This window comes from Eublepharis macularius, chromosome 3 (genome assembly GCF_028583425.1).
Source record: "Eublepharis macularius isolate TG4126 chromosome 3, MPM_Emac_v1.0, whole genome shotgun sequence".
Taxonomy (NCBI): Eukaryota; Metazoa; Chordata; class Lepidosauria; order Squamata; family Eublepharidae; genus Eublepharis; species Eublepharis macularius.
Genome location: NC_072792.1, coordinates 88,169,255 through 88,191,582, shown reverse-complemented (window position 1 = coordinate 88,191,582; position 22,328 = coordinate 88,169,255). Strand labels below are relative to the sequence as shown.

Here is a 22,328-nt window from a genome sequence, read left to right as displayed (position 1 = left end):
CTACTAAAATTATATCCGCTTCTTGTTCAACTAACTTCCTCAACAGTTTGCGTATAACTGTAATGTTGGAAATGTGTATAGCAGACATCTGGACCACTGAGAAGTCAGGGCATCCATGCCCTCTGCTCTTGGATGGAAATACCTTGAGAAGAACCTTGGTACTTGGTTGTTGTTGTGTGAGGTGAAGAGATCCAATGATGGGGTTCCGAATTGGGTGGGTATCTGTTGGAATATCTCCCTGTTGAGTGTCCACTCCCCTGGATGGAGGGACTTACGGCTCAACAAGTCTGCCTGGTTATTGATCGTACCCTGGATGTGTTCTGCTTGGATCAACAGAAGTTAGTCTCTGCCCATGCGATGATCTTCTGTGCTTCTTGTTGTAGATGGGAGGACCTGCAGCCCCCCCCCCCCCGATTGTTGACATATGTTTACACCGCTATGTTGCCTGTGTGGACTACTACATGTTGGTGGTGTATTAGGTTGCTGAAATGCAGGAGTGCCAGATGTATAGCCCTCATCTCTAGGATGTTGATAGGCGTGATATCTCTTCTTTCAACCATTGGCCCTGGGTGGGCACTCCGTTCAGGGTCACTCCTCATCCTGTCAGGCTGGCGTCCATAAACAATTGCTGGAGCTGAGAATTCAGGAAGATCCTGCTTTGTTGCAGGTTTTGGTCTCAGGTCAACCTTTGCAAGCTCTCTGACTTTCTGGGGAACCTGTATGTTCATGGCCTTCTTCTGCATGATCTGGTGCTGCAGGAGTCTCAGGAGGGCTTGTAGGGGTCACAGATGGAATCGTCCCCAGTATACAGCCTCTGAGTCGGCTACCACCCAGTAGTTTGTTCAATTCCATGAGTTGGGAATTTGGGATTTGAATCACAGATTAAGCTAGATGTTTGGTTTTGTCTATCTTTTATCTGCATCTGACAAAGAGAAAAACAGTGTTTCACTTACTTGAAACTGTTGTTCGTCTAGGTCTTCCGTGCAAGCACACATGGGGACTGCACACACACAGGCCTGCTGATTCTGGAGATTTCCAAAGCTCAGTAACATCAGGGGGCGCTCTCGCCTCTCAGCACACATGCGCGGGCGTCTTTCCCGCCGAAAATGGCCCCTAAGAGGTGGAGCAGCCCCACATACCCTCAGTCCTCTTTCGCCACCCTACAGCAAGGTAAATACCAAGAGAGTTAGCAGGGAAGGAGGGAGGGCATGTGTGCCTGCACGGAAGACCTAGATGAAAAACAGTTACAAGTAAGCAAAACACTGTTTTTCATCTACGGTCTTCCTGTGCAGACCCACATGGGAAGATTACAAAGCTTAATACCTGGGTGGAGATATCGCAGACTTGTCACAAAAAGATTGATTGTAGAACTGCTGTGCCCACTGCTGTCTCCTTTCTGTCAAGGATATTCAGCGCGTAGTGTTTCATGAAGGTATCAGCTGAGGCCCACGTCGCCGCCTTGCAGATGTCGTGTAGAGAGACACCCTGCAGAAGAGCTGCTGATGACACCTGGGACCTAGTAGAGTGGGCATGGACCTCCAAGGGACAAGGTAAGTTAGTAGTGCTATAACATGTTAATATCGTTTGGACCACCCATCGAGATATGGTCTGAAACGTTGTCTTTTTACCCTTACTCTGTCCCAAAAAACACAGGAATAAATTGGAATGTACTCTAAAAGGTTTCACTCGGTCTAAATAGAAAAGGAGTGCTCTATGGACATCTAAGAAGTGGAGGGCTTTTTCCACTTCTGAAGTTTGTGTATGGAAGAAAACAGGTAGGGCTATTTCTTGGGACAGGTGAAAACTAGATACTACTTTGGATAAAAACTCAATCTTCGTTCTGAGAACTACTTTTTTGGTATGAGCCTTTAAATAAGGGGGTTCACAACATAACGCTAATTCCCCCACCCTTCTCGCTCAAGTGACAGCCACAAGGAAGGCCACCTTCATGGAAAGAAAACGTAATGGGCACGTGGCCAGAGGTTCGAAAGGTTTAGACATTAACTGGGTCAAAACCAAAGGTAAGGACCACTGCGGGACGATGGCCCTAACAGAGGGAAACAAATTATTCAGTCCCTTGAGAAACAACTTAGCTGTACAATGAGAGAAGACCGTTTTATGGTCTATAGGAGGGTGGAAAGCAGAAATGGCCGCCAGATACACTTTAATGGAACTGTTAGCCAACCCTTTCTGTTTAAGTTCCCATAAAAATTCAAGAATTTTAGGTATAGGGGAAAGAAAAGGGTCCGACCCCCCTGTGATGGCATCACAAATTAAATTTGTCCCACTTAAACGCATAGGACTGACGGGTGGACAGTCGCCTAGCATTTTGCAGGACATGAGTCAATACTGAGGAAAAGGAAAGTCCTGTCTGATCAGCCATGCTGTCAGTCTGAGTTTCCCTGAGTCGTGGTGAAGAACCCCCCTCCAGGACAGAAGGTCCGGAACCACAAGGAGGCTGTACATGCGAGACTATAATTGCAGGAGGGAGTGGAACCACAGTTGCCACGGCCAAAACAGGGCTATCAAGATTATTGTTGTCCCGTCCCTCTGAATTTTGCTGAGAACCTTGGCTAGAAGTGGAAATGGAAGAAATGTGTAAAAAAGGTGTCCCGACCAGCTGAGTTGAAACGCATCCCCACGAGATTCTGGGCCTATCCCTCCTCTGGAACAAAACTCGAGAGCCTTGCAATTTTCTACTGTCATTAAGAGATCTATGTTTGGAAACCCCCACTCAGAGAAGACAGAGAGTAAGTACTTGTCCTGGAGGAATCATTCGTGATTGTCCCTGTGCAGTCTACTCAGATGATCTGCCATAGAATTCTCCACCCCAGGGATATGGATTGCTTGTAGCCATATCGAATGTTCTATGGCCCACAACCAGAGTCTCCTCGCCTCGTTGCACAGAGTTACAGACACTGTGCCTGCCTGTTTGTTTATATAGAACATTTTTGTGGTATTGTCTGTAAGGATCTGGACATACTTGTTCCGCATGATACCTGAAAAGGAGATTAAGACATATAACACAGCCCTCATTTCTAGCAAGTTAATATGCTCATCACTCTCTGAAACACTCCACACACCGTGAGCAAACAACCCTTCACAATGAGCCCCCCAACCCAAAAGGGAGGCATCAGTAGTGACCGACACCTGAGGGTGTCTGCAGCCAAATTCTACTCCTTTGAAGAGGTTCGAGTCATCTAACCACCAATCTAAGGAGCTGACAATTTTCCTGAGGACAGTAAGCCTCCTATTCTGAGAATCCCTTTCTGGAGAAAAAACAGAATTAAACCACACCTGTAGTGGTCGCATAAACAGTCTAGCCAGAGGTACTACCACAGTAGTAGAAGCCATACAGCCCAATAGGATTTGTATGGACCTGACATTTTGGAAGCAACAGTTCTTTAACCTGTTAACAAGAGCTTTAATTTTCGAGGCTCTCTCCCCGGGTAAGAACCCCGCATCTCTAATGCCATCTAAAATGGTTCCTATAAACTGAAGAGATCTAGTAGGGGTCAGTTTAGATTTCTTTCAGTTAACAAACAGACCCAACTGCAGGCAGAGTGTCACAGTGAGGGAAACCTGTCTACTGACATCATCTGCTGAACGACCAACGATCAGCCAATCGTCCAGATAAGGAAAAATAGAGCATCCCTGGACTCTCAGGTGTGCCACCACCACTGCCATACATTTTGTAAAGACTCTCAGGGCTGTAGCCAACTCAAAGGGTAGTACCCTATACTGAAAAACATGCTGGTCGTAAGAAAAGCGAAGGAATTGTTTATGCTCTGGGAAAATTGGAAATGTGGAAGTAGGCGTCCTTCAAATCCAAAACGGCAAACCAAGAACAGGGAGGTGATATAGTCAAAACCATTTGTAGAGTAATCATCTTAAATTTACGGACCCTAATAAATTTATTCAGGTTCCTAAGATCTAAGATGGGTCGAAGACCTCCATCTTTTTTTCTCTACCGTGAATAAGTTAGAGTAAAACCCTAACCAAGAAGATCGATCTGTCACCTCCTCGATGGCCCCTTTTTCTAGAAGTGCAGAAAGTTCCGATAGAACCCCAGGCTCAGGAGTCTCGGAAGCAAACACAGGGAGTTGCAAATAAGGTAATTGAACAAACTCAACTTTATAACCACACTGAACTATAGTAGTAACCCAGACATCAGAAGTAATGGAACACCATTCATCCCAGTATGCACTCAACCTGCCCCGAACAACGGGTCAGGGCCCTGTAATTGTCAAAATTGTTTATGAATTTGGGGTTTTTCCTTGGTCTGTTGCTGATGTGTGCCAGACTTATTCCTCTGATTCTGCATTCGTCTAGGAAACGAGGGCTGCGGGCTTTGGTAAGGCCGATGGGGTTGTTAAGCATACCCATGGTATGACTGATAGCACTGTTGACAGCCCCTCTGAAATGACCGATAATATAATCTTGTCGGTTGCTGTTGAGGCTGGTGTAGGATTCCATAAGATCGAACCGTCAGACGATCCGGCCTCTTTTTTGAGAGGTATTAGTCTTTTTGGAGAACAGCGTGGTACCTTTGAAGGGGAGATCCTCTACCTTATTCCTAGTGTCATTAGGGAGCACTGTCATCCTCAACCAGGCGTAGTGACATAGAACCACTGCAGAGAGTAAAGATCTACCAGAGGTGTCCGCCATACTTCTACTGGCATTAATCTGGTGACGGAAAAGGCAGACCACTTACTCTTGTACAACTCTGAGGAAGATCATATGGTCTTCTGGTAGTTTTGGTACAAAGGTCGCCACCTTCTCACACAAGAGCTGATAAGCAGCCATCATCGGAGCGTAATTTGCTACTTTTACCCAAAGGCGGCCGAAGTATAAAACTTCCGTCCCATTGCATCTATCTTTTTGCTATCTTTGTCCGAAGGAACTGAAAAATACCCTTGCTTAGGTCTAGTTTGCATCTCCTCCGTGACTAAGGACGATGGAGGAGGGTGAGTCGAAAGGAATGGACAAGAATAATCTTTTGTTCAGTAGAGACTCTCTACCTTTCTGTTAGTAGCTGGGGCAGATGCAAGTTTTAACTGTAATCCCTTCCATAGGTAAACAAGACCATCGATCAGAGGGAAGGCGACTGTGGGAATAGAACACGAATAAATGTGTTGCAAAATCTTATCGGTGAACTTCGTCTCTGTGGACGTCACCTCTATTTCTAGCACTTTGGCCACGTGCTGGAGTAGCTCGTATGCTGAAAAGTCATCAGTAGGAGATGCTTCCTCCACTGGACCTATTTCCCTATCAGGAGACTCCGATAAAGGGAAATCACTATACTGAGCGTGTCCCGTACCCCTTGCAAACTCCGGTTCAGATGGTGGCCTTCTTGATCCCACATAGAAGTAGGCACGTAGTGAAGGGGATCTCAAGTCTCTCCTGTAAGGGCCGTCCGAATACGAGGAACCTTCTCTATAGTGAGAAGAGATGGCTGGTTCATCAGGCAAACGATCATTTCTAGACCGACTCTTATATGAGTAGGTGACCAAGATCCATGAGAGGGTGACCTAGTTTGCCCAGATGGAGTGGGGGGCTTCTCCACTAGGATCACATCCTCATCCTGACTCGCTCTGTGGGGAGTACTCTGAGGTGAAGACTGGTCTTCTGATCTTCTACGCCTCTTATCCGGAGGCTCGGAACTGACAACCCCCATCGGAACCGAGGGGGAGGCGGACAGCATGCTCTCCAAAACAGCCTTGTCATGTTTGGATGAATGCTTCCGCTTCTTTTTCTTTTTGTCTAGGCTGGATCCAGTTGAGCCCACAGTCGGAACTGGTTCAGAAGGCTTCAGAACTGATGGGGGATCATCCTGAGAAGAGGTCGGAGGGGTAGCAGTCGGAACCGAAGATGGCCTACTCCGAGAGGTCTTTGGATCAGGTGTCCTCCAAGGAGAAGTTGAGACCGTGGTCGACGTCCAAGGACGTTGACTCTGGGGCATCTTTGGAGCCGATGGTCTTAGCTCAGAGTGGATGGCTGGTTCCGACGAGCTCTGAACCAAGGCGGTGATTGACTCTGGTGGTCTCGGTTCTGAGTGGCTCGGTGAAGGTCGGGAGCGTGGTGTTTTCGACCCTGCGGATCCAGGGCCAGGTTGAGAGGTGGTACCGGATGAAGCATATGGTGGTGCCATAGCCAGTAAGTCTGTGGCCGCCATAGCACACTTCCAAAGGGAGGCCTGAAGACGACCCACCCGTTCTGCCGTAGCCTTGGGAGTAAAGACGCAGCAATATTTACAAGCCTGCGTATAATGGGTTTCCCCTAAACAATACAGGCAGCTTGAATGGCCATCCGACCTTGCCATCTTTCGATTGCACGTTTCACGTCGCTCGAAGAGAGCTGTTTCCGACATCGTGACAATGAGAAGAGCTGGAAAACCTCTACTATCGGTGGCGAAAGAGAAACTGAGGGTATGTGGAGGCGCTCTGCCTCTTAGGGGCCATTTTCGGCAGGAAAGACGAACGCGCATGCGAGGTGAGAGGCGAGAGCGCCCCCTGGTGTTACTGAGCTTTGGAAATCTCTGGAATCGGCAGGCCTGCACGTGCGCAGTCCCCATGTGGGACTGCACAGGAAGACCGTAGATGAACTGTGGTTCTCGAAAATTTATGCTACAGTAAAGTTGGTTAGTCTTAAAGGTGCTACTGGACTCTTTACTATTTTGCTACTACAGACTAACATGGCTAACCCCTCTAGTTTTTTGGGTAAGTATAGCTTTCCCACTTGTGGGCTGAGTATTAGGCCTAGGTGTTCCAGACATTGTGATGGGTGTAGGGAGCACTTGGCTAGGTTTACCAGAAAGCCGTGACTCCTGAGGAACTGAATCGTGTACTCTGTGTCCTTGATGATGAATCTCTTGAGCAGGATCATATTAATACATCGTCAAAATAGGGATGGAGATGTAACCCCTTCTCTCTGAGTTTGACCACCAGTACTATGAACAGCTTGGAGAATACCCTTAGTGCTGTGGATAGCCCGAAGGACATCGCTCTGAACTGAAGGTGCTGAATGTCCACACAGAATCCCAAGAACTTTCGATGGGCTGGGGTGATTGGGACATGGAGGTATGCTTCTGTCAATGGATGTGAGGAATTCTCCCTGTTGTAATGCCTCCCTTAAGCAGCAGAGCATCTCTATGCAAAAGTGACGGAGCTTGATGTGCCTGTTTAGGTATTTTAGATCCAGTATGGACCTCCAATCTCCATTCTTCTTGGGCACTGTGAAAAAAATGAAGTAAACACCTCTGCCATTTTCTTGAGCTGATACTGGTTTCACTGCTCTAATGTCTAAGAGGTGGCAGACAGCTTGATGTGTTATTGAGCATCTGTGTAGATCCTTCCTGAGGGGTGAGATTAGAAAGCATTCCAGTAGAAAGGAGGTGAATTCTATCAAATAGCCCTTGGATACTACTTTTCTGGTCCAGATGCCTGCCTTGGAATCGAACCAGGCGTGTTGAAAGAGAAGCAGTCTTCCCGCCATCAGAGCATCCTGTGAGTCAGGGCTTCTAACCTTTTTTGTTGGATTTGTGCCTCTTGCTATGGCTCATCTGGTGTTTGTGGGATCTTTTCTGATAAGATCCCCTGCAGGGCTGGTTCCTTGAATAGGTCCAGTTGTGCTTTGGGTCTTGGCAGGCCCTTGGTAGGGTATGATATTAGCAAAATGATCGGCATCCAAAAGTAACTCTCTCTGTTCTCTTCAGTGACTTTGGAAGGGCTTTTTTCTTGTCCTTGGTTTCCACTAGTATTTTCTATAGTGGCTCAGTAAAAGCTTGTTGCCCTGGAGAGGGTAAGACATCAATATGGTCTTGGCTTGAATGTCTGCTGGCCAAGTCCTGATCCCAAGCTGTCGTCTGGCAACCGCTGCAGAGGCTATGGCTCTGGATGAGAATGATAAGAGTGTCTAGGGTGGCATCCGCTGTGAATGCGCTTGCCTTCAGAATTCTATTACCCCACTCCAGGAGTTTGTTGTTTCATGGTAGGAGCGGTGTTAGTCTTCTGACCCACTCAATCGAAGCTCTGGATATGACTGATGCTATGGCCGATTCTTTGATTGCCATGGCCATTGCCTCGTGGGCTCTTTTAAGGGCAATTTCACCTTTTTTTATCCAGGCTATCTCTTATATTCCCCTTGCCATCTTCCCCTCCACTTATATCCACGAGCTGTCTGCTTGCAGATTTTCTATGCAATGTTATGACTGTGGGGTTGCACATTGTGCTCTATGAATCATAATCACTGTAGCATTTGCACTTTAAGTATGCAATGAGTGTTGTATAAATATTGGAATTGGCACTAGCACTTTATGTTTTAAAAAACCCTGTATGAATTCAACTTATTGTACTGCATTTTGCAGCTGCTGTGGCACGGTTTTTGTGTGTGTGTGTGCAATTGGTTATCTTGAATACTATTTATAAAATGCATGCTGAAATATTGTAATAATTGGTTTGTGAGAGTAATCATTATTGTAATTGTTAGTTAGGTCGTCACGATTTTTTGTTTTGGTTACATCTTCAGAGAGTAAGCCTGGGGACTGTAGGGCTGCTATTGGGGCGTCGATGGTCGGTACCTGCAATAACTCATTTGCAAAATTAGGCAGCGGGTACAGTTTTTTAAAGCGAGTTAGGAAATTGTTTGTATGCCATCAGCATGGTCCATTCTGCCCTTAATTGGCACTCAAAGTACTCAGGGAAAGGGAAAACGTTGGCCTTATCCTCTGATCTGGGAAAAACCTCCCTGTTTCTTTTGGGTCTGGTCTTAGATCCCATTGTCTTTGGATCCTCCTCCTCCCCTGGGCAGACCTCTTGTAACTCAAGGGCTGACAAGGTTTTTGACAATATTGGTAATCCTGTGACTAGAACAGCCTGCTGGACTGTTCTGGGAGTATGATCTTGATCTCCTCCTCCTTCTCGTCGTCCTCCTCTGATAGAAATTCCCTTCTTTTAGGTCCTTGCTCTTGGAGGACTCCTCCTCCTCCCATCTTGGGGGTTTTCCTGTGGCCTTGGTTTGTGGACTTTTCCTGGCCACTTTAGTGGGCCACGGGTTGCTCTGATTTATAGGCACTTGCCCTGCAAGTTGGTTCTCTGAAGAAGTCTCAGGAACTGAGGAGACAGAAGCCAAAGTGGGCCCTGGGGCTTCTGGCTGGAACAGGGAGAGGATCTCCTCCCTCATGGTTTGTCTTAGAAGGGATAGGAACTCTGGAGGCAGCGAGGGTATAGTAATACTCATGTGGCCCGTTTGGACTTGAGGCTGGAGCTCTGAACAGCCATTGAAAAAATGGGTTGCATTTTTCCCATCGGGAGGTTGGCAAGCACATCTTTGCTTTTGCACAGGAAAACACTAGTTGCGGCTGCATTTTCCTCTGAGCTACCACATTGTGCTGCGCTCTGCCGGCTGGCTAAGGCGCGCTGGCTCACCAGGCACCCGCTGGGAAAGACAGGTCTGTTTAGAAGCCTGGAGCTGTTCCAAGACCGATTCCTCGCTGGGGACCAGCGCAAGCCCTAGTATTGTAGAAAGCACAGTTGTGCTTACCTGTAACTGTTGTTCTTTGAAATCTTGTATGCATGCACACATGGAACTGTGCATGCACAGGTCTGCCATTTGGTAGGTTTCTGTAGCTTTAAGACTGGAAAGAAGGTACCCTCCTCTTCCAGAGAGGCTGTGTGGCTGTTTCCTGGGCAGTGCCCCAACCACCAGTTTCTCCTGAGTTGCCTGATTCTCCAAGATAAATAGTGAAGAGCACACAGCAGAGTAGGAGGGCGGGTATGTATGCCTACACAGAAGGCTCCAATGAGTAAGGGTTATCGGTAAATACAATCCTGTCTTCATTGTCAGTCTTTTGTGCAGTCGCAAGAGGTGTTTAGCAAGCCCTTACTCTAGGTGGGAGCCAGCAATATTGTTAACCTTTCACAGCATACCTTCAGCTTAGCAGAAGAATATATCCTTTCAAGAGGATTATCCTTCTGCCCCACTAAACCTACAAAAACAGTAAAGCTCTGTGGAGACATGGAGGCCCTCTTCTGCAATCTATGCTTGAAGGAATACTTTCATCACAGCACAGCACAGAACACACTTGGACAGACAGCCTCCTCACAGCTTCAACAATAAACAATCTACTGCCAAACAGCTGCCTCCTCACCCTTCCACCAATAAACCGTATAAGGATGACCAATTAGCTCCAACTCAGCACTAAAGAAAAAAGGACTCCATGTGGACTCCCTATGATGGCCACAACACTACACTGGACCTATATATAAAATGCTTCCACCACTGAGTCCAAACTGAAATAATCAATAAAAAACATCACTCAAGCCCCAATTTCAGCTGCACAGAGAAGAATGCCATAAACAGCCTGAGAAACAATCCAGACATTATAATAAAGCAAGCTGACAAGTGAGGAACAGTTGTTAATATGGACACGGCAAACTATAAACGAGAAGCTGAATGACAACTCTCAGACACCAGTTTCTACAGGCTGCTATCCTCAAACCACACACGTGAAAACCAGAAGGAACTCAACAAAATCATGAAGATGTTCCCAGCATACATACAGGAACTAATTTATATGGATACACCCTGGGAATCTCGACTGGGCACTTTCTACCTCTTGCTAAAGATACACAAGCCTGGCAACCCTGGATATTACATTGCCTCAAGCACAGGCACCATCATTGAAGGAGTGTCAGGATATATGGACCCCATTCTGAGACCATACATTATTAAAACTCCAGCTATATCCATGATACTACAGACTTTCTGGGGAACCTGCAGTTCATCAACCATCTTCCAGAAAACTGCATTTTAGTCACTATGGATGTTGAATCCTTGTACACCAACATCCTCCATCAGGATGGACTACGAGCCATTAGAAACATCATCCCTGAGAAGACCACAGCAGATCTTTCCACTGAACTCTGCATGTTTGTTCTCACCCATAACTATTTCAGGTTTAGTGAGAAAACAGGGTTGTACATACCTGTAACTAGTATTTATTGAGTTCTTCTGTGCAGGCACACACTGGGGATTTCACATGCATAGACCTACCAATGGAGAAACTTTCTAGTTTCTTTATAGCTCCATTAGGGGCCGCTTCTCCTAGATAATACAGAGAAACTTTTTTCTTGCCTAAATCGTCATATGACCACAAGAAATGACTCCCCCCACTCAGTTCTCCTGACCCACCGTGAACCAGCTACCACCAGAGAGTTCACAGCAGGGCAGGAGGGAGGGATGTGTGCCTGCACAGAAGAATTCAATGAACACTAGTTACAGGTATGTACAACCCTGTTTTCATCGTTGTTCTTCTGTGCAATCCCACATTTAAAGATTATCAAGCTACACACAATAAGGAGGTGGGGTGAATCTCTCCAACTCAATTTTATTATACATTAATATCAACAACATTGCAACAAACACGTGAAACAGCAAAAAATAACTCTTTGTCAACTATATACAGTATGAAAGGTAATTTCAGCTATGCATACATCAATCTGAAAGATGTTATTGTAAAATACACTTAAACAGAAGTATGGAATTATTTACAACTGTATTTAACCCACAGTAATATCATAAATACAAACACTCTCCCTAGAGAAGGGGATTAATGCAATCTGGTAGTAGCCCACCCACAATAATCTTGTAATCAACCTTACGCAAACAAGGAATGCAGTACCGCTCGAGCCACTGCCGCATCTTTTAATGTGTTAACATCAACTGCACAGTGTTTAATAAAAGAGTCAGAGGAGGACCACATCGCAGCCCGACAAATTGTGCTACAGGGACTCCCTTCAAAAAAGCAGAGGAAGAAGCCTGGGACCTGGTTGAATGGGCTTTAACTTGTAAGGGACATCATACCTTGGCCTGACTATATGCTGTCTGAAATGCAGACACAATCCATCGAGCTTTAGTTTGGGCAGGCGCTCTCTTTCCTTTATTGTGACCCCCAAAGCACATGAACAAATGTGCATCCTCTCTGAATTCCTTCGTTCTCTCCAGGTAAAAGGACAGTGCCCTCTTTAGATCCAGGGAGTAGAGAGCCCTCTCCGTTTTTGACTAGGGTAGAAAACCAGAAGGCTAATGTCCTGAGATAAATGGAAGGACGATACAACTTTTGGCAAAAACTTTAGACTTGGCCTCAATGCCACTTTGTTAGGGTGAATTCTCAAGATGCGTTCGATTAGCAGATAACTCAGTCAGGTGTAACCTGTTGGGGTCATGATGGGACAGATTTCTCCAAGTGAATATATCTGAGGCTGATGGCAGTGTAATGTAAGTCCATTTGGACTGCTTTAGTAACTTTTGTAACCATAACTGCTTTGGTTATAATGGGGTTACCAGTATAGAATTCGTGTTGTTCTGCTGTATTTTGTACAACACTTTCAAAATGAGGGGGATCGGCGAGAACATGTAAAACAGCTAGTCTGTCCAAGAATGCTGAAACGTATCCCTCACAGAGTGGGGATTGTTTCCTTCCAGTGAGCAAAATACTGGGGCCTTTGTGTTGCCTGCCATGGCAAACAAATCCACTTCTGGGAAGTCCCATTGGGAAAATACATGCTCAAGGTAAACCATGTTCAAGGACCATTCGTGATTGGCAGTTAACATTCTGCTGAGCACATCCGCCTTGGAGTTGCCTGACCTGGCTATGTGATTGGCATGCAGGGAAACCCCATTGGCAATCGCCCAGTCCCAGTTGGCCATGGCCTCTGCACAAAGGGTTAGAGAAGCTGTTCGTCCCTGCTTGTTTATATAATACATTGCCGTAGCATTGTCTGTCTGGATCTGGACCTCCTTGTTCTGAAGAAAAGCAGCAAAAGAGATAAGAGCAAAGCAGATGGCTTTAAGTTCCAATACATTACTGTGCAGTGCTTGTTCTGCTTCTGACCGTCTATCCTGTATGGCCTGTATAGAACCACAATGAGCATCCCACTCCTGGGTAGAAGCATCTGTTGTCACAGTTATGTCTCAGTGTCTCATCCCGAAAGGGCCTCCTTTTAACAAGTTGGAATCCATAGACCACCATTGTAAAGACCTGATTACTTGTCTAGGTATGAAGATTTTTTGGTTGGGAGAATGTTATATTGGGGTAAATCTCCTCACAAACCAGTTTTGTGATATCCTCATGTGTAGGTGTGCAAAGGGTACCACTGCTGTGGTGGCGGCCATGAGGCCTAATAGCTTCTGTATTCTCCATACAGATTGGAATTGATTCCAGGAGCAGGGATACTAGAGACTGGATGGATCATGCCCTGTTAGGTAGTAAAGTTGTGCTGCCCACTCTGGAGTCCAAGATTGCCCCAATGTAAGATAGCCTCTTAGAGGGCTTGAGTTTGGATTTTTCCACATTTATTACCAAACCTAGGAATAAGCAAAAATCAGATACAGAGAGACATCCTGTATTAACATTTCCCTTGATCGAGCAGATATTAACCAATCGTCCAAATATGGAAAGATTGAACAACCTGGTGTTCTAAAATATGCAACCAATGGTCCCATACATTTGGTAAATACCCTGGGTGCAGTTGACAACCCAAACAGTGTATTGGTACACTCTGCTGTGATATTTAAAGCAGAGTTATTTCCTGTGATCCCTTCTAATAGCCACATGAAAATATGGCTATCATCCCTGGAAAGGAAGGTGACCTCCGAGAGAATCACCATCTTAAATGTAGATATTTTGAGATAATAATTCAAGCCACTGAGATCTAAAATAAGTCGTAGACTCCCATCCTTTTTAGGGACCAGGAAGAACCTTGAGAAGAAACCACGAAAGTTAACAACATTCAATACTTCTTGAATGCCCTCTTTTTCAATAGGGACTGAATTTCCCCTTCAAGTTCTGGTATCAAATTTACTGTAGCTGTGGGAAGATAAGATGCAATCAGGCTTAGCCACAAACTCTAACCCGCAGCCATACTGAACAACAGCTAAGACCCAGGAGTCAGATGTTATTGACTCGCACTGAAAGTAATAGGTGACAATCAGTGTAACAAGGGTTCAGGTAAGATGTGGCTACAACAAGTCAGAATTGCTTGGTGGCGCCTTAGTTGTCCTTGTGTTGGACTGTAGGCCATGTGGTCTACTGCTTGTACAGCCTCCTCCTAGATTGCTGAGATTGATAGTGCTGGTATGGACCTGGGAGGAGCTTGTTGCTGCTGGTAGTGCCTTAAGGCCTCTCATAGCATTAGTACACTTATTGCTGTCTAGGGAAGTACTTGGGTTTGAAGGAATGTGATATGCAGGGACTATGCCCAGGGATTTAGATGTCTGGTGGTTCTTTCTCTTCTGAGGGAGGGTGTCATAAGTTGCAGGAGCGAACAAAGTAGAGTCCTCAAAGGCATTTCCTCAACTTTGATTCTTTTTTCTGGTTGGTAGGGCAGTTGACCAAAACCAGGCATGACATCTTATCAAAATGGAACTTGCCATTCCTTTTGCTGAGGTCTCCACGGTATGTCGACCTGCATTCATTTGTTGTTTCACCACATAGATGGCCTCATTCTGTAGAAGTGAGAACATTGCTTTCTTCTCCTCAGGAAGCCTTGAACATAGTCCGAAAGCTTTTTCCAGAAATAACAACAACAACAACAACAACAACAACAACAGGTTTATATACCGCCCTTCAGGACAACTTCATGCCCATTCAGAGCGGTTTACAAAGTATGTCATTATTATCCCCACAACAATAATCACCCTGTAAGGTGGGTGGGGCTGAAAGAGCTCCAGAGAACTGTGACTAGCCCAAGGTCACCCAGCTGGCTTCAGGTGGAGGAGTGGGGAATCAAACCCAGCTCTCCAGATTAGAGTCTCGCACTCTGAACCACTACACCAAACTGGCTCTCACAAATACAATTGGTATCCACCCATGATGACCTGGTGGCTGCCAATCTTTAAGTTGAGGGCTGAGATAGAGTATTGGTGCCTTCCGTAGCCATCCAATTTCCTGCCCTCTTTGGTGGAGTGGAGTGTGAGCAAGAGCATTGCTTCTGGAACTCTTCTATAACCAATGTTGATGGCACTGGGTGCTTGAAAAGCAAAGGCCAGGTGTCTTGTTTGACAAATGGGCCAGTCCCTTTGACAAATAATTACTGGACACAAGTCTGACAACAGAAACCACAACATTAAAAAACCATTGGGAGAACATTTTAATCTTCCAGGACATTCAGTTGCTGATCTAAAAGTGGCAGTTATCCTGCAGAGGAATTTGAAAAGGAGATTAGAAAGAGAGACTGCTGAATTGCAACTGATAACAAAGCTTAAGACAATGCATTGACCTGGACTGAATCAAGATCTAGGCTTCCTGTCTCATTGCCAGCGCTGATTTCTCCACACCCACCACCCCTCTGCATAACTCACCCTATCCAATCATGCCTAATATTATCATTCACTGGCTTTTGTCATTTACTTGCTATTGTCATTCGGCATCTGAAATCACTATACTCACTAAGGTAAGGACAGATGGATTCACATTCCAGCTGTATCTGAAGAAGTGAGCTGTGACTCACGAAAGCTCATATCTTACCACAAATTTTGTTAGTCTTATAGATACTACTTGACTCTTGCTCTTTTCTACTGCTACAGACAGACTAACACAGCTGCCCATCTTGATCTATCTCCTTGAAGGAGGGGTGAGGCTCTTCACAAAACAGACATTGAAGCACTTTTTGGCCCACTGCTGCATCTCTCTTGCTATCGACTTTCAGGGCATAGTATTTTATGAAGGTGTTGGCAGACGACCATGGTTGATGTAGACTGGGATCCTTCCCAGTGTCTAGATTGTATCTCCTCAGTGACCAGTGATGAGGGACAGGGGATGAATAAACAGTTATCTTTCTTTGTCTTATAAATCCCTACTGCTTTCTTAGACATGGCTGGTATTGACGATGGTCACACACAAAGATTGATCATCAATTCTACAAACCCCTCACCTGTAGGAAAGGCAATATTAGCCAGATTCTGAGAATACAGATGTTGGAGGATTTTGTCCTTCAGTTTAGGTTCACTAAAAAATAATCTATGTCAAGGGGTTCTGCCATCCATAGCATTTGTTCGGCATATAATGAAAATCATCTGCTGGACAAACCAGTTCCCTGTCTCTTACAGTCTCATCAGGACAGGAGTCAGAAAGAATGCTTGGGCTTCAATTCGAGGTGCGCAGCTCCATATCTGACTCCAATAACTGAAAGACAATCGAAGATTGTAGAATATAATGAAATGGCCATTGATGGGCTTAGGCTATAATGGCTGTGAGATAGATCCAACCAACTCTAGGCAACAGACTTCCCCCCAGTTGGTCCCACTTGGAGGAGGCATACAGTGAGGGTACCAGGTACCACATTTATGTGACCAACAGTCCTGATGAGGTACTCACTTGTGGGACTGGCACATCAGTTCCGGGCAGAGGTGGACCAGTTCACCGTCCTCCTCTGAGGAATAAACTGATGGAGACTTGCAGTAAGCTCATGGAGTACGTGGAATCTCAATGATCTCCAGGTCATCTACATCCAGCTCAAAAGAAGCAGCAGTGACAGGAGTTGGCTTTTTACTTGGTGTAGTGCTTCACCTTCGTTCTTGCCATTTACTTGGGCAGTTCTGAATCCCATGAGCAAATCACTTGTCTCCAGTGACTCTGATCTCTCTGGATTTGGATCTGAGAGCAAACCACCTGGTGTGAACCACTTGGCTCTGAGGTGTCCCTAGACACTGTTGGATCCAAGTTGGGACTGTTGGGTCTCATAGCCCCAGGACACTCAGGTTCAACATACTCGATTGTGCTGGGTCTGGTCAACTAACAAGCTCCACCATGGTGGGCGACTTTATTGCTGGACTGCTAATACTGGAAAGTGCCCTTTCCCAGAGAACTGCCTTGAGCTGAGTGGCTCTCTTAGTATGGGCTTTTGGTGTGAAGACCCAGAAATACTTGCATGTACCTACATTATGCCCTTCTCCCAGACAGATAAGATAAACAAGGCTTGATCAGCCACGATCTCGCTAGTTTTTCTTCTTCTCTTGTAGTCGAACAATGCGGCAGACAGGCTACTGTCAGGGACAGGATACAGGAACTGGGTAACTCTGATGCTGAAAGATCTGTACTTGCTGCCCATTTGTTTCTGTGCACAAATTAAAGAGCTGGTTCTTACCTGTAAAGCTGTATTCTAAGCAGTTAACACCCATTGATTTCAATGGACTTAGAAGAATGCAACACTGCTTATGATGGCACTTTCATTTTATATTTGGATATTCATTTTGTATTTGGATATACAAGGAGGTTCCAAAGGGCACACTCACATTATGAGGAAGAAGGTATGTCAGCAGATAGGCTTCAAATTGGTTTTGACTAACAGCATTTTGTATAAAGCTATTTATTGCATGTGATGGCAAACTGAATAGAAGTACGATCAAATAAGGGCTTTTCTGAATCACTGCCTTTTAAATTCCCCCTTAGAGAAAGGCACGAGCTACACAATCAGTCATCATAACAGAGAGCGGGAGCATAGAAAGAAGGCATATACTGAGGAAGTGCTCCAATAAGTTGAATGCACCTGGAAGGGCTGGGTTTTTTCTCTTGTTCTATGCAACTATTTCTTTGTTTAAAATGCCAAATCAACAATACAAACTCACCAGCCTTAAAAACAACCACATAAAACCCACAATAATATGCATCTTCTTAGTCTTACATTTCTTCCTAAAAACCAATTGAGATGGCATTCCTGATCTCCTCAGACAGGCTATTTTGCAAGGGCCAAGGAGACTTTGACACTCCTTGCACATAACAAAGCAAGCAGGAACCAATGCAAACATCAAAACTGACACACAGGTTCGGCGGTGGGGGGGACGGACTCATTCAGATATGACTGCTTTACTTAACATTCACAGCCTGTCAGGTTCTGTTTTTAGGTTTGTAGGCTACTCAAGAATACAAATCTCTAGTCATTAAAATGGTGTTTAAAATTAAGGTATATCAAGATGTTGTAAACAGGGTGGTGGTTACATAACAAGGCAAAAATCAATCGAAGATGGGCTTACTACATCCCTCTGTGCAAACTGGGGATTCCTGACAGTCCTCTTGAGATACCACTCAACAGGACTAATTGCTGATCACAATACGTGCAGTTCTCTATCAACCATTGAGATAACAGGGTTAACATACCTGTAACTTATGTTCATCGAGTTCTTCTGTGCTGACACACATGGGGATTGCGCAGGCGCAGGCCAGCCGCCGGAGAATTTTCTAGAGCTTCCAAGGCTCCGAAGGGGCCGTCTGTCGCGCGCCTCAGCGACCGTCTTCCCGCCCAAACGGTCACGTGATCCTACAGCGACCAACGGCCCCTTCCCTCAGTTCTCCTTTGCCGCCGCTTGACCAACACACTTCAGCCATAACACCTTAAAAACACCAATATCCGTTACAGCCATCACAGTATTGTGCATTGGAGTTCACAGCGGGGTAGGAGGGAGGGTTGTGTGTCAGCACAGAAGAACTCGATGAACATAAGTTACAGGTATGTTAACCCTGTTTTCATCTTCGTTCTTCTGTGCCTCCACACATGGGAGTGTACCAAGCTTCACACAACAAGGAAGGCGGGGGTGAAGTCCAACACAATTTTATTGAACAAACAAGAACAACAATAAATAGATATGCATATATACATCTATGTAAAAAACTGTGTAAGGACACATAAATATTCAATATTTACATATATACACACCCCCAGGTACATATACACACACTTTCACTCAAGGGTACCCAGCAGGTACGCCAAGAAAGTCATCCCAAAACTCCCTCAGGAAAAAAGGGAGTGTAAGACAGCCTTGGCCACAGATACATCCTGCTCCGCATTGACATCAACGGCGTAATGCCTGACAAAGGTGTCTGCAGAGGACCATGTGGCTGCTTTACAAATGTTAACCAGGGGCACCCCCCTGAGGAGTGCCGAAGAGGATGCTTGGGACCGCGTGGAGTGGGCTCTGACATGGAGCGGGCAAGCCACCCCTGCCAGGGAATAGGCCTTGCTAATGGCCGTCACAATCCACCTAGACAGGGTCTGCGAGGAAGCCCTGTTACCCTTGTCCTTGGCCCCAAAACATACAAACAGGTGAGGACAGGTGCGGAATCCCTTCGTCCTATCAAGGTAATAGGCTAGGGCCCTCTTCAAGTCTAGGGAATGGAGGGCCTTCTCCCCCTTAGAGGAAGGCTGAGGAAAGAATGCAGGCAGTGAAATATCCTGCGAGAGGTGGAAGGCGGACACCACCTTGGGCAGGAACCCAAGGCAGGGACGCAGGACCACCTTGTTGGGATGAAACACAAGAAAGGGAGGGTCAGACCGCAGTGCAGACAGCTCACTGACCCTTCTGGCCGATGTGACGGCCACCAAGAATGCTACCTTGTAGGATAGCATATCCAAGGGGCATGTAGCCATAGGTTCAAATGGAGGCAACATGAGACGTGAGAGCACCAAGGACAGCGACCACTGAGGCACTGGCGCTGATACAGGTGGGTAAAGATTGTACATGCCCTTAAGGAACTGGCGGGATTGTGGGTGAGAAAACACCGTAGCACCCTCAACTCGGGTGTGAGCAGCTGATATCGCTGCCAGGTGGACCTTGAGGGAGGAAGCCTTCAAGCCCAGGCCACGCAAGTGGCACAAATACTCGAACACAACCCCCAAGGGACTGTTGTCAGGCACCACTCCTCTGGCAAGTGCCCAGAGCTCAAACCTGCGCCACTTGGCCGCATAAGCGCGCCTAGTGGATGGCCGACGAGCATTCAGGAGGACCTTCTGTACCTCGTCAGTAAAGCCTATCGGGGAGGAACGATCCGCCAAGCCGTTAGGTGCAGCTTCCTGGGATCGTGGTGGACCAGGCTCCCGTTTAGGAGAAGGTCTTGCCGAGGGGGCAGACTCACATACGTCCGTTGGGACATCTGCAGGAGCTTCGGGAACCAAACCTGCCGTGGCCAGAAGGGGGCCACTAGGATGCAGTCCGTCCCGTCCTCCTCTATCTTGCACAGGACCCTGGGAATCAAGGGGAATGGAGGAAACATGTAGTGCAAGCCCTGCGTCCACGTAAACTGGAAGGCATCCCCAATAGAGAGGGGGTCGCTCCCCGCCCTGGAACAGAACGTGTGGGCCTTGGTGGTCGCCGCAGTGGCGAACACGTCTATCACTGGATGACCCCACATCCGGAAGATCGGCCCAATGCACTCTCCGTTCAGTTCCCACTCGTGGTCTAGTAAAGGGGCCCTGCTGAGGGCATCTGCCCGGGCATTGTCTGACCCAGCCACGTGTATAGCACGGAGCGACACGCCGTTCTTGATAGCCCACTGCCAAGTGAGTGTGGCTTCCCGGCACAGGGCCATGGACACTGTGCCCCCCTGCTGATTCACGTAGTACATGGCAGTCGTGTTGTCCGTCTGCACCAAGACATGACGATTTCTCAGCAGTGCTGTAAGAGACACAAGTGCGAAACGAATGGCCCTTAGTTCAAGCACATTGATATGGAGGGTCTTTTCCCTGTCAGACCAGACATCTTGCACCGACACATCACCACAGTAAGCCCCCCATCCCAACAGAGAGGCATCAGTGGTAACCGTGATGTCATGGTGTTGATACCCGAAAGGGGTCCCTCTAAACAAGTTGTCATCAGACAGCCACCAGTCCAAGGAGGAGAGGATGACCCTCGGGATAGAGAATTTGAGGGACGGAGGGTGCAGTAGAGCATCATACCTCCGCACAAACCAGTTCTGGAGAGGGCGCATACGCAGCCTAGCGAAAGGCACCACAGAGGTGGCCGCTGCCATATGCCCTAGTAAGCACTGGATAGTGCGCACAGACTGGAACCGGTTCCTTTTAAACATGGACACAAGACCCCTTAGGGACCGAGCCCTCTCCAAGGGGAGCAGGGCCTTACCCTCTACAGAGTCTAAAAGCGCACCAATGTAGGACACCTTGCAGCTGGGCACCAGCTTGGATTTCTCCAAGTTCACCAGGAGCCCCAGGCGTTGGCAAGTGCTAAGTACCAAGCCAATGTCCTGCACCAGCCTAGACTCTGATTCAGCCACGATGAGCCAGTCATCGAGGTACGGAAAGATGGTACAGCCTTCTTCCCGTAGGAAGGAAACCACAGGGGCCACACATTTAGTGAACACTCGTGGGGCAGTGGACAGGCCAAAGGGGAGCACCTTATACCGGAAAACCCTATGCCGGTAAACAAAACTCAGGTACTTCCTGTGCTCCTCTCGTATGCCCATGTGAAAGTATGCGTCTTTTAAGTCAAGAACCGCAAACCAATCCCCTTGCTTCAGTAAGGCGATCACCGCCGCCAACGTAACCATTTTGAACTTGGTCACCTTGAGGAAGGCATTAAGGCCCCTCAGATCTAAAATGGGACGTAAACCCCCATCCTTCTTAGGGACCAGGAAGAACCTAGAGAAGAAACCCTTTACAGAGTCCTCATAGGGCAATTCTTCCACAGCACCCTTGGCCAAGAGCGACACGATCTCCGCATCCAGCTCGGCCATAGTGTTATTGACAGCTGTCAGGGGTGAACTGCATCTAGGCAGCTCAACGAACTCCAGCCCGTATCCCAGTTCAACAATAGTTAAGACCCATGAGTCAGATGTTATTGACTCCCACTCAGAGAGGAGTGGACTAAGTCTGTCCGAAAAGTTCGGGGATACGGCTGGCGCGACCCGTCAGTACTGCCTCCCGGCGCCCTGCTGATCTTTCTGCTGGGCCGGTTGCTGTGCCTGACGAGGCTTGAAGGGCCGACGCCTCCTCTGCTGTTGTGCGGGAGGGTAAGGCCGCTGCTGGTAGGCAGGATACTGATGGTAGCCCGGCCGCTGCTGTTGGTATCTGCCCTGGTAGTGGTAAGGGCCAGACCTGGGAGCGTACCGTGACCTGGAGGAGGGCTTGTCCGCTGGAGCCAGACCCAAAGACCGCGCCGTCTGCCGGTCCTCCTTCTTTTTCTTCAGGGTCTCGTCGGTCGACTTGGAGAACAGCGAGTCCCCCTCAAATGGCATGCTCTCCACCCTGGAACGTACCTCTTGGGACAGGGCCGTAGACCGCAACCAGGAGTGGCGCCTGAGGACCACCGCCGACGCCATACCTCTAGCAGCAGTGTCAGCAGCGTGGCTCCCAGCGTTCATCTGCTGCTTAGACAGCCTCACAGCCTCTGTCTGCAGCAGGGACACCACAGCCTTCTGCTCAGGAGGGAGGTCTCGTGTATAGGATGCCAACTTCTCCCAGAGGTACAGCTGGTACCCTGCCATGATGGTCTGATAGTTGGCAATCCTCAGGCCCAGGGAAGAAACAATGTACTGGCGCCTG

General features: G+C 47.2%; 1 protein-coding gene across 2 annotated transcripts in view; it reads right to left on the bottom strand.

The window, feature by feature from the left end:
- Positions 1–22,328, bottom strand: part of KDM6A (lysine demethylase 6A) — a 307,417-nt gene that overhangs the window by 168,453 nt on the left and 116,636 nt on the right. The window lies entirely within an intron of this gene.